Here is a 13766-nt window from a genome sequence, read left to right as displayed (position 1 = left end):
TATAAATGTGGTCAACTTAAAGAGATGGATTGATGGGCTCCAACGTGAAATCATCACTTCAGGTCAGGTATTTAAAATCTCGCACAGGTTTAGGCTATAAACGAATGCATGGGAATCACGTGTGAATAATGTGATACATTAACACAGACATTTCAAGATGTGGAACGTGTATATGATGTCGTATCTTAATTAATGTTACACTTGACAAGCTCCAGACGCAAAGAATTAACAGAGACCACAAACGGAGTTCAAACTGCGGCCATCCAATCTGAAATCACACCAGGTGGATTTTCATTCATAAGGTTTACACTTTAGAAATATTGGCTGCACAGATTTATAAATTCGTTGCAATTTTGGATATGTTCATTTAAAATTTTGCTTTATCCTTGTGCTTTTGGACAATCAGTCATACAAATATTCTTTATATTATTTGGATGAATCTGTTATTCGTTTTGAAGTCATTATTTGTGCCTTTCTGAATAAGGTATTCGGCATCACGCACATCCCTATTACATACAGTATATATACACACTACTGGTCAAAAGTTTTGAAACACTTATTCTTTATTCTAATGTTTTTTTGTTTGTTTGTTTGTTTGTTTGTTTTTTACATTTTAGAATAATAGTAAAGTCATCAAAACTATGGAATGACATAAATAGAACTATGGGAATTATGTTGTGACTAAACAAAATCCAAAATAAATCAAAACTGTGTTATATTTTAGCATCTTCAAAGTAGTCACCCTTTGCCTAGAATTTGCAGACATGTACTCTTGACATTTTCTGAACCAACTTCTTGAGGTATCACCCTGGGATGCTTTTTAAACAGTATTGAAGGAGTTCCCATCTATGTTGGGCACTTATTGGCTGCTTTTCTTTATTATTTGGTCCAAGTCATCAATTTAAAAAAAAAAAAAAAAAAAAAAAGAAAGAAATTAATTAATAACATTTTAGTTTTATAATGAATAAATGAATATGGTGGCACAATTATAGTTTTGTCTACAAAACTAATTTCAAACATTTAAGCATACGCCTTCAGATCAAAAGATTTTTAAGATCATGAGAAACATTTCAGTCAAGTGTTGAAAAACTTTTGACAGGTAGTGTGTGTATATATATATATATATATATATATATATTTTATGACAAGAAATAAAAAAATAAAAAAAATTAAAAAATACTTGTCTACACTCTGCCCCCCTCTACCGGCTGTGCAGTGCCACGTGCAAAAATAATTCACTCCAGGGGATACTGCAGGGGAATTTAAACCCTACTCATGAAAAGGTTAAATTTCTGTGTTAAAGAACAATCATATTTAATCATGCAGTAATGCTCATAAAGCTAATGTAATATTGTCTTTGCCCTCTATACAAATTTCAGCACATTAACTTCAAACACATCATTATATTTTTATAAAATACCTAAATGAGTATATCTTGTTAGAGCGATGGCAATTTGTGCATGCCTTTGCTTTATGTATTCAGATAACAGAGGCGGATGGAGAATGACAAACTCAGCATGGGTTAAGAGCTGTTTTTTCCAAGAAGACATAAAAGCAAAGAAATGCAAAAGATACTCCCTCAACCAATTCCTTCTCATTGTTATTGTCTCCTTTTTCATTTAAACACCCTCTGTGTTCAAAGGCACAAACATGAGGTGGACGTTTCCAATGTAAAACTGTTTATGCTACCAGAACACGGTTGTGTTTTAAGTTTGAGATGGGTTTATTTTTAACTCCTTGCCAAACAGTGATTGAAATAATTGGGTGGTGTATAGCTGAGTAGTCATTCAAAGGCAGGAGCTTCCCCAAGACAGAGTACATACTGTATAAGAAGTCCAGACGTACACTGTGGTTAGAGAACAAGAAGTTAAAACTAGCAGGGGAAAAGGAGATAGATCCTTTATATAGACTACTGTAGATATTTGAATGGATGGATGGATGGATGGACAGATGAAAGATTGGTTGTAAGTAGCACTTACTAGATGCAAAAAGACCTTTTATGTGTTGTAAAAAATACTGGACTTTGTACCAAGTTGATACCAATAATAATAATGATGAATATAATAATAATAATAATAATAATAATAATAGCAATACCATTATTTCTGCAGTATCCATGGTACCAAGTACTGACTTGGATACCTAAGGGCTGTCTATGTCTAACAATTACATGTGTATTTGCACATGCAATTTGTAAAGAGTTCTCACGCACCGCAGTTGTGAGGTTACAAATTATGGGAGGGCGATATGACCAAAGTCTTATATCATGATATGAGTAATTTTATATCATGATAACAATATATATCACAATATAATAATTTTTTGGGGAAAATCAAGAAAAATTGGCTTGTGTTTTAAATAACTATATTTTAATGTTTATTTTTGGGTAATTATGTCAGTGAATTAAATACTTTCAAATATTTCCTCTTATATAGTTTACTTGGAGCTTGACAATATATATATATATATATATATATATATATATATATATATATATATATATATATATATATAGCCAAATTAATGCGGAGCACATCTTGTGGCTTTCTGAATATTCTTTTGCGTGCTTTATTTTGAAGTAAAAAAATTGCTTTTATTACGATTGATTTATATTTTTCTGCTCTGGGTTGGATTTTATGAACCTACGCCTCAGATGTCACACCTGTTTTGATAACAAGCTCCTCTTCATTTTCTTGACTTGTCTGGGAGTCGTCCTGTTCTGTGGAGATTTCTCAGGGTTTTTCCTGGGTGAAAAATGATTAAGTAGCATGTGTGATCCTACTTAATCCTGGACCGTGGAGCAGAGGCTTGCTTGTGACATGGCATGGAGCAGTCTGGGACTTGGCTGAGACATGGTATGGAGCACACTGAAGCTTGGCTGTGACATGGCATGGAGCAGACTGAAGTTCGGCTGTGACATGGCTTGAAGGAGACTTTGGCGTTATTGTGACAGGCTCAGGCATTGCTGTGACATGGCATGGAGCAGGCTGAGGCGTTGTTGTGACATGGCATGGAGCAGACTCAGGATCTGAGGCAGAAGGTGGCGCAAGCTCTGCGACCATAACGTGGGACCCTGGCTCTGCGACCATGACGTAGGACCCTGGCTCGTTGACAATGACATGGGACCCTGGCTCGTCAATCATGACGTGGGACGCTGGCTCATCGACCATGACGTGGGACGCTGGCTCGTCGATCATGACGTGGGACGCTGGCTCGTCGACCATGACGTGGGACGCTGGCTCGTCGACCATGACGTGGGACCCTGGCTCGTCGACCATGACGTGGGACCCTGGCTCGTCGACCATGACGTGGGACCCTGGCTCGTCGACCATGACGTGGGACTCTTGATCAGCAGCCATGACGTGGGACTCTGGCACATTATCCGCCTCCCCCACAGTGAAAGTTGAACCACTTATACACAGGGCAAGGTCGATATATTGAGCCAGATTGAAGGTACTCCAACTGCCAGGCATCCAGGAGTGCACAGGCTCATTCAAGCCTGCACAAAAGAAGTGTTTGAGGGCGATCTCATTGAAGCCTACCTCGTCTGCCAGGATGCAGAAGTCCTCCACGTAATCTTCTATAGATCGCTTTCCTTGACGTATTCTGTAACGTCGGCTGGCAATGACAGGCAGACGAAGACGATGATGATGTGAAGGACCCAAGTGCAGTTTATTCATAAACATGAAAACCAAAAACCGTGAACAGAAACATAAACATGAACTAGACTAGACTAGACTTGACTTAACTTGACTTGACATGGCTTAACTTGACTTGACTTAGCAACCAACCAACTATACATTAACAATACCTGACAAAGGACCATGGCAAACATGAGGGTATAAATACATGGACAAGGGTAACAAGACAACCAATGAACAGACAGAAATATAAACAAGATAACAAGACTAATAAACTAAAACCAATGAAAAGACATGACTGATAATGAGTAACTCAAACAATGAACCAATGAAAACAAGACACATGAACATGGAGGGAAACAGGATATCACATGACCAGGAAACACATGACTATAAAACAGAAAATCACATGACATGAAACACATGACTAGAGAACAGGAAATCACATAACATGAAACACAAAACATGAACAAAAACACATTAAACGTGACAACTGTGTTATGCCTTAGTGTGGCATTGTAGCCTTGGTGTTTTGTTGCCTGGGATCTTCAGTTCTTGCAGTTGGTGAAGCTTACTCTAAGTTTATTAGTTATGTTAAAGTGTATTACAGAAACTGTAGGAAGGTGGGTGCAATTTTTGTTACATTTCCACTGTTTTCTCCTGTTTTTTGACCAGTCAGGGAGTTAGTGCACATTTATGTTGTTGATTTTTCTTTAGTTTGGTTAAAATGTTTCTCCCTGGCTAGGTAGAGGGTTTTATATTTTGTCCTTTCCCCCTTATGAAATCTATTGCTTCCATCTTTGATTTTTTTTAAGTGTATTATATTGTGTATATAATTGTAAATAAAACTCCTAAACTGTAAAGTCTTTGGTGCTGGGACAAGGGACAGACCATCACTCAAACATTTACTTGTTACTCCCCTTTCTCCCCTAGATTTAACTGGGGATGTAAAACTACTGAAATTTTGGCACTGTCCCAACCCTATGTCATACCCTAGGTGATACCAACCTTTTTCCTTATCAACATAACCAATATAATCAACTGCAGCTTTCAGTACCTTTCACACACGTTTGCTATTTAGTGGGGACGGGATAAAAAAAAGAAAAAAAAAAAACATCCAAATGATGTAAAAATCAGAGAATGTGATCAAAGGGGTTATAACGGCGAATGTGGTCTGAATTTCACGGTTAACATCCTTGCACTTCAGGAAAAGTTAGAGATGAAAGAAAAGAGAGAGATCAAAACTTACTGTAGTAGTGGTGAGAAATGAGAATAATAAACAAAGCTTGATGAGGATAAGGCAAGTGTGCAAGAAGATCAGAGTTGTTTATGGACACATGAAGAGATTAATGCACTTGAATCAGGTTCTTAGACCAATTAAGCTGCTCAGAGCAACTACAGTATACTTCTGGCAAGCTATCTCACTGTCTGTTTGGTTCCTGAGGCCTTGAGGAGAAAAAGGACAAATGTTTGGGCAAAATGAAATGTCTGAGTCTTGTTTCACATCTCAGGTTGGTAAATACAGCTTGTGGGTGTCAAGCTGAGTGATTCAGTGAAAAAAGATGCATTCACAAAACTAATTAGATAATGTCTTTGTAATAACAAAGTTGCATCATTGATTATTATGAACAAACTATCTTTGACACACATCTAAAGAACAGATCCTGTCTTCATCTTGTAGTAACCCAGCTGCACACACTCGAGCATGCCCGGAGTATGTGGTTGGGTAAATCGGATTGCTGGACGGCACCAGACAGTACAGAGTCACGAGAGAAGGCCTGCTTTGCCTCAGGGTTGCCAGATTCAGAATAATAGACTTCCACCGTCTAATTCCCAGAGAGCTGACAGAGTGGCCATGTCATATAGAGGGAACTGACCGACTAGACAAAGAGAGAGAGAGCAAAAGAGAAAGTGGGGGGGGGGGGGGGGGTGTTAACTACCTTCCTGTTCATCTCTCTCTCTCTCTCTCTCTCTCTCCTTAAAAACCTAAAAATTAAAACTCAAAGAAAGCACATATTTGTTCATTACCTTTTCCAAAATACATATCAAACTAAGCTGCCAGTAGCAAGGCCATCAATTGTAATATGTGCAAAGCTTGATTGCAATGCTGGCTAGTAAAAGACTGAAATATTAGAACAAAGTGACATTGAAAAGAATGAAGCTCTAAAACTCTAGAATGTCAGATATGTGTTTTTTATGTCATAACCAGGCAGACAAATTGAATGTGAGTGAAGGAAAATGCCAGCAAAATCTGCCAGAAAACTATATAAAGTGTTAAAAAAAAACAGAGGTGTCTGTTTTGGACAACTTAAATGTAGCTTCTTCCCGGATCTCAAAAACTGCTAATGTATTTTAGATAAACAAGTGGATATATAAACTAATTTGATTCAGTTATATTAAAAAGGATGGATGGTAGATTCGGGGGGGGGGGGGGGATCAAAATCAAACCTAAAGGGGAAAAGGTGAGAGATAAAACTGACTAAAATGTAACAAATTAATATTTATTAAAATGGCTATACTGAATGTTTGCTTAAATAGAGAGCTGTGTATTTGTTTTTGTTGTTTCATTATTTACAGATTAAATGAAAAGGTGGGGCATTCACGGTCATTCAGTCACACAAGGGGCAGTAATTATACACATTTTCACAGGACACCTGACATCCACTAGGTGTGCCACACAGTGGCATACCAATTACTGGACACGGAGTGATCAGCCTGCCAACAGACTAATCAGCGTTCATATTGTTATTCATATGTAATAATGGTAGCCAACATTGGTGATTCTCCTTGCCAGACAATCTATTTTGGGCTGAGGAAAATAGCAGCATTGGGATGCACAACAGCACTGCTGTCTGCCACATGGCAACAGAGCGAACCGGTGCTAGTTCAGGATCACAGCTCCTAAGAATGTTAGATTTCTGTCAATTATGACCTTCACTTTAAAACTAGCCTCCTTTCTCTCTTTCCCACTTTCCTCTCTTTCTTTTTCTCTCTTTCTCTGTCTGTGTTAGTGAAAGTGCGAGACTGCGAGAAAGAAAAGAACAGTCTAATAGACTAATGGGTCTTGTCTCCTTCCTGGAGCCCGTTTCAAACATTTAACATTTCCTCGCACCTATTGATAGCCAACGCCATTTAACCAGATGAAGCGGTTAACATTCTTGACAAATTTTCGTCAATCAGTTGACACCTTCTGAAGACATTATCGTGCACATTCTTAAATATTTCAAGGAGACCAACTGCAATACAAATTTATTCTAGACCCCCAGCAGGAGGAAGACTTTCCTCTCACTCTTCCAAAGGGTACAAGGTGCTGTGTCCATGGTCCTGAATCCCGTCATTTGCCATAAACCACTCTATCCTCGGCATACAGTACGATATTTCAAAGAATTCATCAAGAAGCTTCAGCAAAAACCTTTTATAAATAGAAAACAAATCCCCTCAAATCACAATACAAATAAATATTAATAGAACGATGAAAAAATGCATTCCAATAAAACGTCACGAGCAAACATCGCCTCATCATTTTCCTACAAGCGATTCACATGCACCAGATCAATTATATCAATCGAACCGCCGCGTATTTTTATTCGATCCTTTCAAAAACAGACAGCTCTAGCATACTGCCTATCCATTACCCTTTTAAAAGGTCACAAACACTCTTAACCAAAGTCTTGCTATGAATAATGCCCCGTTTATACCGCGCGCGCGCGCACAGAGCCCACTTTATATCATAGATTTGGAAAGATTTACCCTACCTTGTGTTCAGTCACAGGATCGAACCTCAGGTGTGTTTAACTTTACTCTTCAGACTGGTCCGATAAGAGTCCAGACGAATCCTATAGCACTCAGAGCCCTCGCGCGAACTCTCCGTTGAGTTGATAGCTGAAGAAGGTAATCGCGCGCATAAGCAGACATACACGCATCCGGACCACCAACACTGGGTCTATAGCACATCCACGGGTCTCAATCAAGACAGCAGTGCGAGAGTGTTCCCCTGGACTGCTGCCGAGCTCTGATGCATTGCCTTCGTTCTCTTGAATGCCGGTTTATTACGCTGGCACGATATCATTGTCAAGTATTCACATCATCCATCAAAACATTTAATTGGCAGTCAGTCCGCTGAAAAACGAGCCATATACACCAAATGTTTGTGCGACATACTTCTAAACAAATTGATCAAAGTGATTCAATTAGCACACCATCTAATCTATGAAAAAATAAAATAAAATAAAAAAAAAAAAACAGAAGAGAGAAAAAAAAAAAAAAGTCATCGGCTCTACTCCAGTATATCCAAACGTTATCCCAAGTAATATCCCGGTTACATGCCACCGTCTGCTAATGAATTATCCCTTTCCGTGTGGTGAAAGCCACTTCAACTAGAAAATGTTTTCCCCGCGACATAAATGTCAGGTTCTCCTCCTTCTGCGTATATTATAAATGACGGACTGTCAAAGAGGACGAGGACGTAGTGTCTCTGTGCGCCCGCCGCAGCTCAGCCGCCGGTAAATGGGAGTGGTGAGGAGAAACGCGGAGCGCGGGTCCACTTATGGCCCGTCCTAACTCTCTCTGTCCCCAAGGCCTACGCTTTAGACACGCCTTGCTCTGTCCATTGACAGTTGGGAAAGGGATGTCGTTATCTTGCCATGATATTGTAGTAACATATTTCAAACGGTCGTGAGATGTTGCTTCGGCATCGTAGCAAAGCTTGAGATAGATGACTTTTAGCTGAGGCGTCAAATGTGCGTGTATGTGTGAGGGAATTTGGGAGAGTGTGTGTGTGTGTGTGTGGGGGGGGGTTAAGGAGGCGGATGGGTCTATAAAAGGGTGTGTGTGTGTTCTAGATGGTGATCTTGCATTTAAATTAGTGCAAATACAGTACGTGAACAGAATGGATCTTTTGTGAAACGTGCTTAGAATTCTCATTCTAGTCCTTTAGAGGAGGAAGAATATTGCAAGTTTGGTGCTCAAATGAATCTGCAGCCTTCACTGTGCGAGGTGGCTGTAGAAAAGGTTAACATGTTTTTTATATATATATATATATATATATATATATATATATATATATATATATATATATATATATATATATATTCTTTTAATGTCTTGGTCTTTAAAATGCATTGCACTCTGGCTTCAAATTAAGTTTCAGACTGAATAAATGAATAGTTCAGACTGTTCTCACAGAGATTTTGGAAACAGTAGGTTGACTTTTCTTGAGCTAAACATGGCCTGTGCTTACCGAAATTTGAAGCACTCACTTAGTGGCTGAAGTGGGAAGTGTTGTTGAACATACATAGTCATGTGCGAACTCCAGTTTCTGGGTGAAATGCACACAGAAAGTCCCCAAAGACGAGTTGCAAAGCAAGTTCTTTTTGGCTGTAAAGCACATAATACAGTGAAGAGGAATGCATGTTTTATTAACTCGACCACCAAACCCAAACACCAAACCTAACAGTTACTGGAGTAAAAATTTAAAGTTAGAGGGAAAATGCAACCTCCAAATCATGCTCATCACTGATTATGTGGAACGTTCAAAAGCAACATGCCGACTTCCAGTGTTATCATGTTCAATTGCTCACCTCTCTTCATTTACTCACCCTCATACCATTTCAAATTTGTATGAATTGCTTTTTCCCCTCTAAAGAACACAATAAGATATTTTTCTGAAGGATTTATGGTGTGTTTTTACCCATACAATGTAATTCAATGCAGTCCAAAACTTTCAAACTCCAAAAAGGACATAAAGGCAGTATAATAGTAATCCATACGACTCAAGGCGTTCAATCCATGTCTTCGAAAGCAATATGATCATTTGAGGTCTTGACATCTGGCCTGAGTGGAACATAGTGCAGCCTTCAAGACTTTGATTCTTTGATGCAGTATGCAGTTGCCAGATCAATTAGCCCAAATGGTTGTGAAAACCGCAAACCTGGCAACACTGTGTCTGGTTTGCTACATTCAAGTACATGGAAGTGCGTGAACAAGCTTCTCTGATGAATGTGCCAAGGAGACTGCAGATATAAAGATATATAATGAATAAGGGCTTATATTTTTGGTCTGTGTTTCACCCAGAGCAATCGTATTTACTTTCCCTTTAACCCCATTGTGTCTCAGTCCTTTCCGAGACCAGTGATGAATATTTTGTCATAAAATATTTCATGCAAATAAAATGCAGATAATATTCCATTAATTTGAGCTTTTCTAACAATTTGTCTTTTTTACAAAGTAATTCTGACTTTTGGACAACAAACTCTTAAGCGCAACCATTTTAGTTTCGGTATGTCAGTTTTTCGATTTTTGTTCAATAGGGGGTTGCTGGTTAACAGGTTAATTCATGATACCCAATGCTTCATTCAAAATACTGAGTCTGGGGCCTGGGTAAGGCTATTGTCACTGAGGTTTTTTTTAATTTTTTTATTTTTTATTTTTTACTTAAGGGAATTCTTGTAACCAGCTGTAGATACATTATTTCCCTTGGAATACTATTTCTGAGGTTTACAAGTAAAGTTTAATCATTTTGTTTGTTTTAAGATTTTCTGTTTGCAGTCCCTGGACCCTGACTCTGAAAACCAATAACAAAAATAAAAATAAATAAATAAATAAAAATGAATTCCTTGATTGATGCCAAACAGGTGCAGAGAGCGATTTTGACTTGGCTATGAACATTATGCTGTGTTTATTCTAATACCTCAAGAAAATGAGAGTTCCCTCAGAAACTAAAGTATGTTGCACAGCTAATATTACAAAAAATAAAATGGCATTTCAGAGAACAGGCAAAGTGCAGAAGAGATGAAGAAAATGTTACAGTAGAGGATGATGTTTAATTGCCCTGTCTGTCAGCTAATCTGCTCATCTTTCCTGTAGCTGCCAGGGAGCCAGGGCATTTTCAGAGATTAGAGAAGATCTGGTTATGGCATGCACAGAGATAGTGCAGGTTCCTGAAATCTTATACCCGAGAGAGAGAGAGAAAGAGAGAGAGAGAGAGAGAGAATCCCAAACTGCTGAAGCTGGCTGAGCTAGTCCACTCCATATACATGCACCACACAAAATAATGCATATCAGGTTGTCTGAAGCCAATTGCTGACTTCCTTTTCTTTCCAACTCTGCTTGGTTGTCCTTCTTTTTAATTACCTATTTTAATTAAAAAGAAAATGATATTGTTTTTTTCTCTCTGTATGAATCAGATGAGAGGAATAAATCTTCATTGAAAACATCTCCCAATTTTAGAAGGCTGCAGATCTTATAGGGAAAGCATACTCAAAGAGACACATGCTGAGTTGAAGACATGCAGAGGTAAAGTAACTTTGAGGCCTGCTTCACAGAGATGAGGCTTCCTGAGGGTTAAACAGAGCTTAGCAGAAGGATGAACTCAGGCTGGCTGAACGTGGCTGCAGCTGAGGTTTGTAATATTTGTGCCAAGTGACTTTGTGTAGTTTGACAGAGGGGTGGTAAAGACTACAGTTAATGGGTCACCAGGCCCATGTTCCCACTAAATGAGATGGTCAGAGAATAGACATGCCACAGCAGCAGATGATGTACATTCAGGTACATTGGAGTTAAATTTTCCCTCAAAAAAAAGTTTATCCCCAGCTGAAGAGACCCTCTGCCATGTTTATCTTTCCCTCTGTCAGGGTTCTCCACTGCAGAGTGTTGCCCTGAGGCAACACAACAAAACACAATACATACTTGAACCATTCAGTCACAGTCATGCCACAGTAAACCTGGTTGCCTTTAAGTTGGTCACTTCGACACTGCATCAGAAGCTGTGCCAAAGCCGCTCCCTTTCTCATTCCACCGTACTCCTTCTGTGGATCTTGAGGAATCACATGAGGGAGGCCTGCAAGATCAGGATAAAGAGCTAAGAGAGTTTTTGGGTGATTTGCCACCAGTTTCGGGCTTGCGTCTTTCCTCTTCTCTATCAAAAGCGGCTTCGCCTGTGCAGATGATTTGTGCGCCGGCACACTTGATATTATCACGTTTGGCGGAGATTGTGCTGAGGGGGTGCTATTTTGTTGAAGTTTACCCCTGCCAGGCACACAGCGCTCGCTGAGATAGATTTAGTTCATTGCTAGTGCATGACACTCAATGCGCTTAGCTCTTTAATTTCTTCTGAGGAAGCTGACGTCGGCCCCCTCTCCTCCCTCATCTAGCAAGGACAGGATACAGAGCACAAATAATGTGAAGGTGATTGACGCCAGCTTGAGCCTGCAACTGCTTTTGATTCGCAAGGCGTACAGTGTCCCAAGGGTGTCCGCATGGCCTCCTCCTTAGGCGAAGGGTGTGTCCTTGCAGGACATCTACCTGACCGCAGGTTGGGCTTCCCCTAATACCATTGCCAGGTTTTATAAGTTGGATGTTTCCTAGTGATATTTCTGTGTTCACAGTAACATTATGTTTTGGCTGTTGATCATATGTCTATGCCATTTCCTGTAAGAGCAATGGCCAACATTCTACTAACCTGTTGCCATGTGGCATTACTTGCTTTGTCAGTCTATTACTGTTCTGAATTTGCTTCCCCACTTCGGTGCAGATGAAACTTCTGTACAGTGTTTCACTACCAAGTATGGCTAGTGTTATAATGTTTTTCTTTCTATTGTTAAATACGAAATTGGGACTATTACAACATCGTTCAACTACCCTAATAGGTAGTAGGTTTTGCCTTGTGTGTGAATCAATAGCACAGTGTGATGGTACACACTTTCCCATAGCATTAGCTTCTGATGCAGCGTCAAAGTGACCGACTTGAATGGGAATGTACTGGTTATGACTGTAACCCTGGTTCCCTGAAAGGAGGGAACGAGACAATGCGTGTGCTGCTGTACTACTGATTTCTTGCTGTTATAAGACTGAGAGATGCGCTCTCTTCCCAACAGTCAAAAATCCTGATGAAATGGTGCTGTACTACAGTTAATATGCCAGCGATGATGTGCATATTGGGGGGCGGATTGTCAAGCACCATCTGGCAATAGACTGGCCTGATTGTAAAAGGCTTCAGAGATCATCAATCCTGGGAGGAATTTCCAATAGCATCACCTTCTGAAGCAGCATCTCGTTCCCTCCTTTCAGGAAACCAGGGTTGCAGTCGTAACCAGTACAATTTCAGTGTTGTTTCTCATGTCTCTTTAGCTTCTTAAGTATTTTTTTTTATCATACTTACTTCTGTAGATGCTATGGCAGGAAAAAATTAAAATTCTGTCATTGAAGAATGTGTACACACTCCTTTTTTCCCATACAATGACAGTTCATGGTGACTGACCATGGCTCTCAACCTTCAACAAGGGCACAAAAATAAAACCATAAAAGTAGTCTAAAGGACTTGTGCGCTACATTCCAAGTCTTCTGAAGCCATACTATAGTTTTATGAGAGGAATGGAGCAACATTTAAGTGGTTAACAAATGGAAGTTTTAGTATTCTTTACCACATTAAAACTGGTGTGTTGAGCTTGGCAAAAACCAATGGTGTTTGCCGTCAATTACATCAAACCTGGTGATGATTTCCAACCATAAATCGAACATATATTTAAAATCAAAGTTCATGTTTGAACATATATTTACATATATGAAAACTGTAATTTTTTAAATATATGGTATGTTCCATTTTTTATATATATGTGACTGTGAGACAACTCAACAGCAGGAAGGAAGTAGACACAGGGAAGCGGGGTTTCTTCTGGCACAGGTAAGATTTTTAATCAGCCACTTCAAGGTTTTTCAAGTTCACAAACTCGTCAGATTCACAGCAGGTAGTCAAACAATCACATCAGCTTCACAGGAACATAATAACCTCAACACATCAGCTTCACACACATAACAGATTAAACTGCTTCAGCTTTGGGTACACCGTGGCCTTTCTTGTGCCAGACTCTCTCACCCTGCTGCTGGTGGCATGGCTGGTTATATGCCGCTCTCCCCATGCTCACTGGAATTAGAGACAGGTGTTCAACATAATCCAGCTCAGGTGCAAGCGCCCTTTCTGCTTTCTTTCTCTCCGGACGGACACTTGACCACACCCCCGCTGCCACATATCCACACTGCCCGACTCAGGCCAGGGAGGCATCCAGCCTGCCTACCACTCCCCCCCATTTCTAGAGAGGAAGTCGGCGACAGCCATCTGTGCTCCCGATC

General features: G+C 39.7%; 1 protein-coding gene across 1 annotated transcript in view; it reads right to left on the bottom strand.

The window, feature by feature from the left end:
* Positions 1-8270, bottom strand: part of LOC127417173 (leucine-rich repeat and fibronectin type III domain-containing protein 1-like protein) — a 260604-nt gene extending 252334 nt beyond the window's left edge. Inside the window, exon 1 of the mRNA XM_051656979.1 lies at positions 7397-8270. The gene's annotated coding sequence lies outside the window, so the exon portion shown is untranslated. The remainder of the gene's footprint in view (positions 1-7396) is intronic.
* Positions 8271-13766: the final 5496 nt, after the last annotated feature.

Source organism: Myxocyprinus asiaticus, chromosome 26 (assembly GCF_019703515.2).
Source record: "Myxocyprinus asiaticus isolate MX2 ecotype Aquarium Trade chromosome 26, UBuf_Myxa_2, whole genome shotgun sequence".
NCBI classification, from domain to species: Eukaryota; Metazoa; Chordata; class Actinopteri; order Cypriniformes; family Catostomidae; genus Myxocyprinus; species Myxocyprinus asiaticus.
This window is presented reverse-complemented; position numbering and strand designations above follow the sequence as displayed.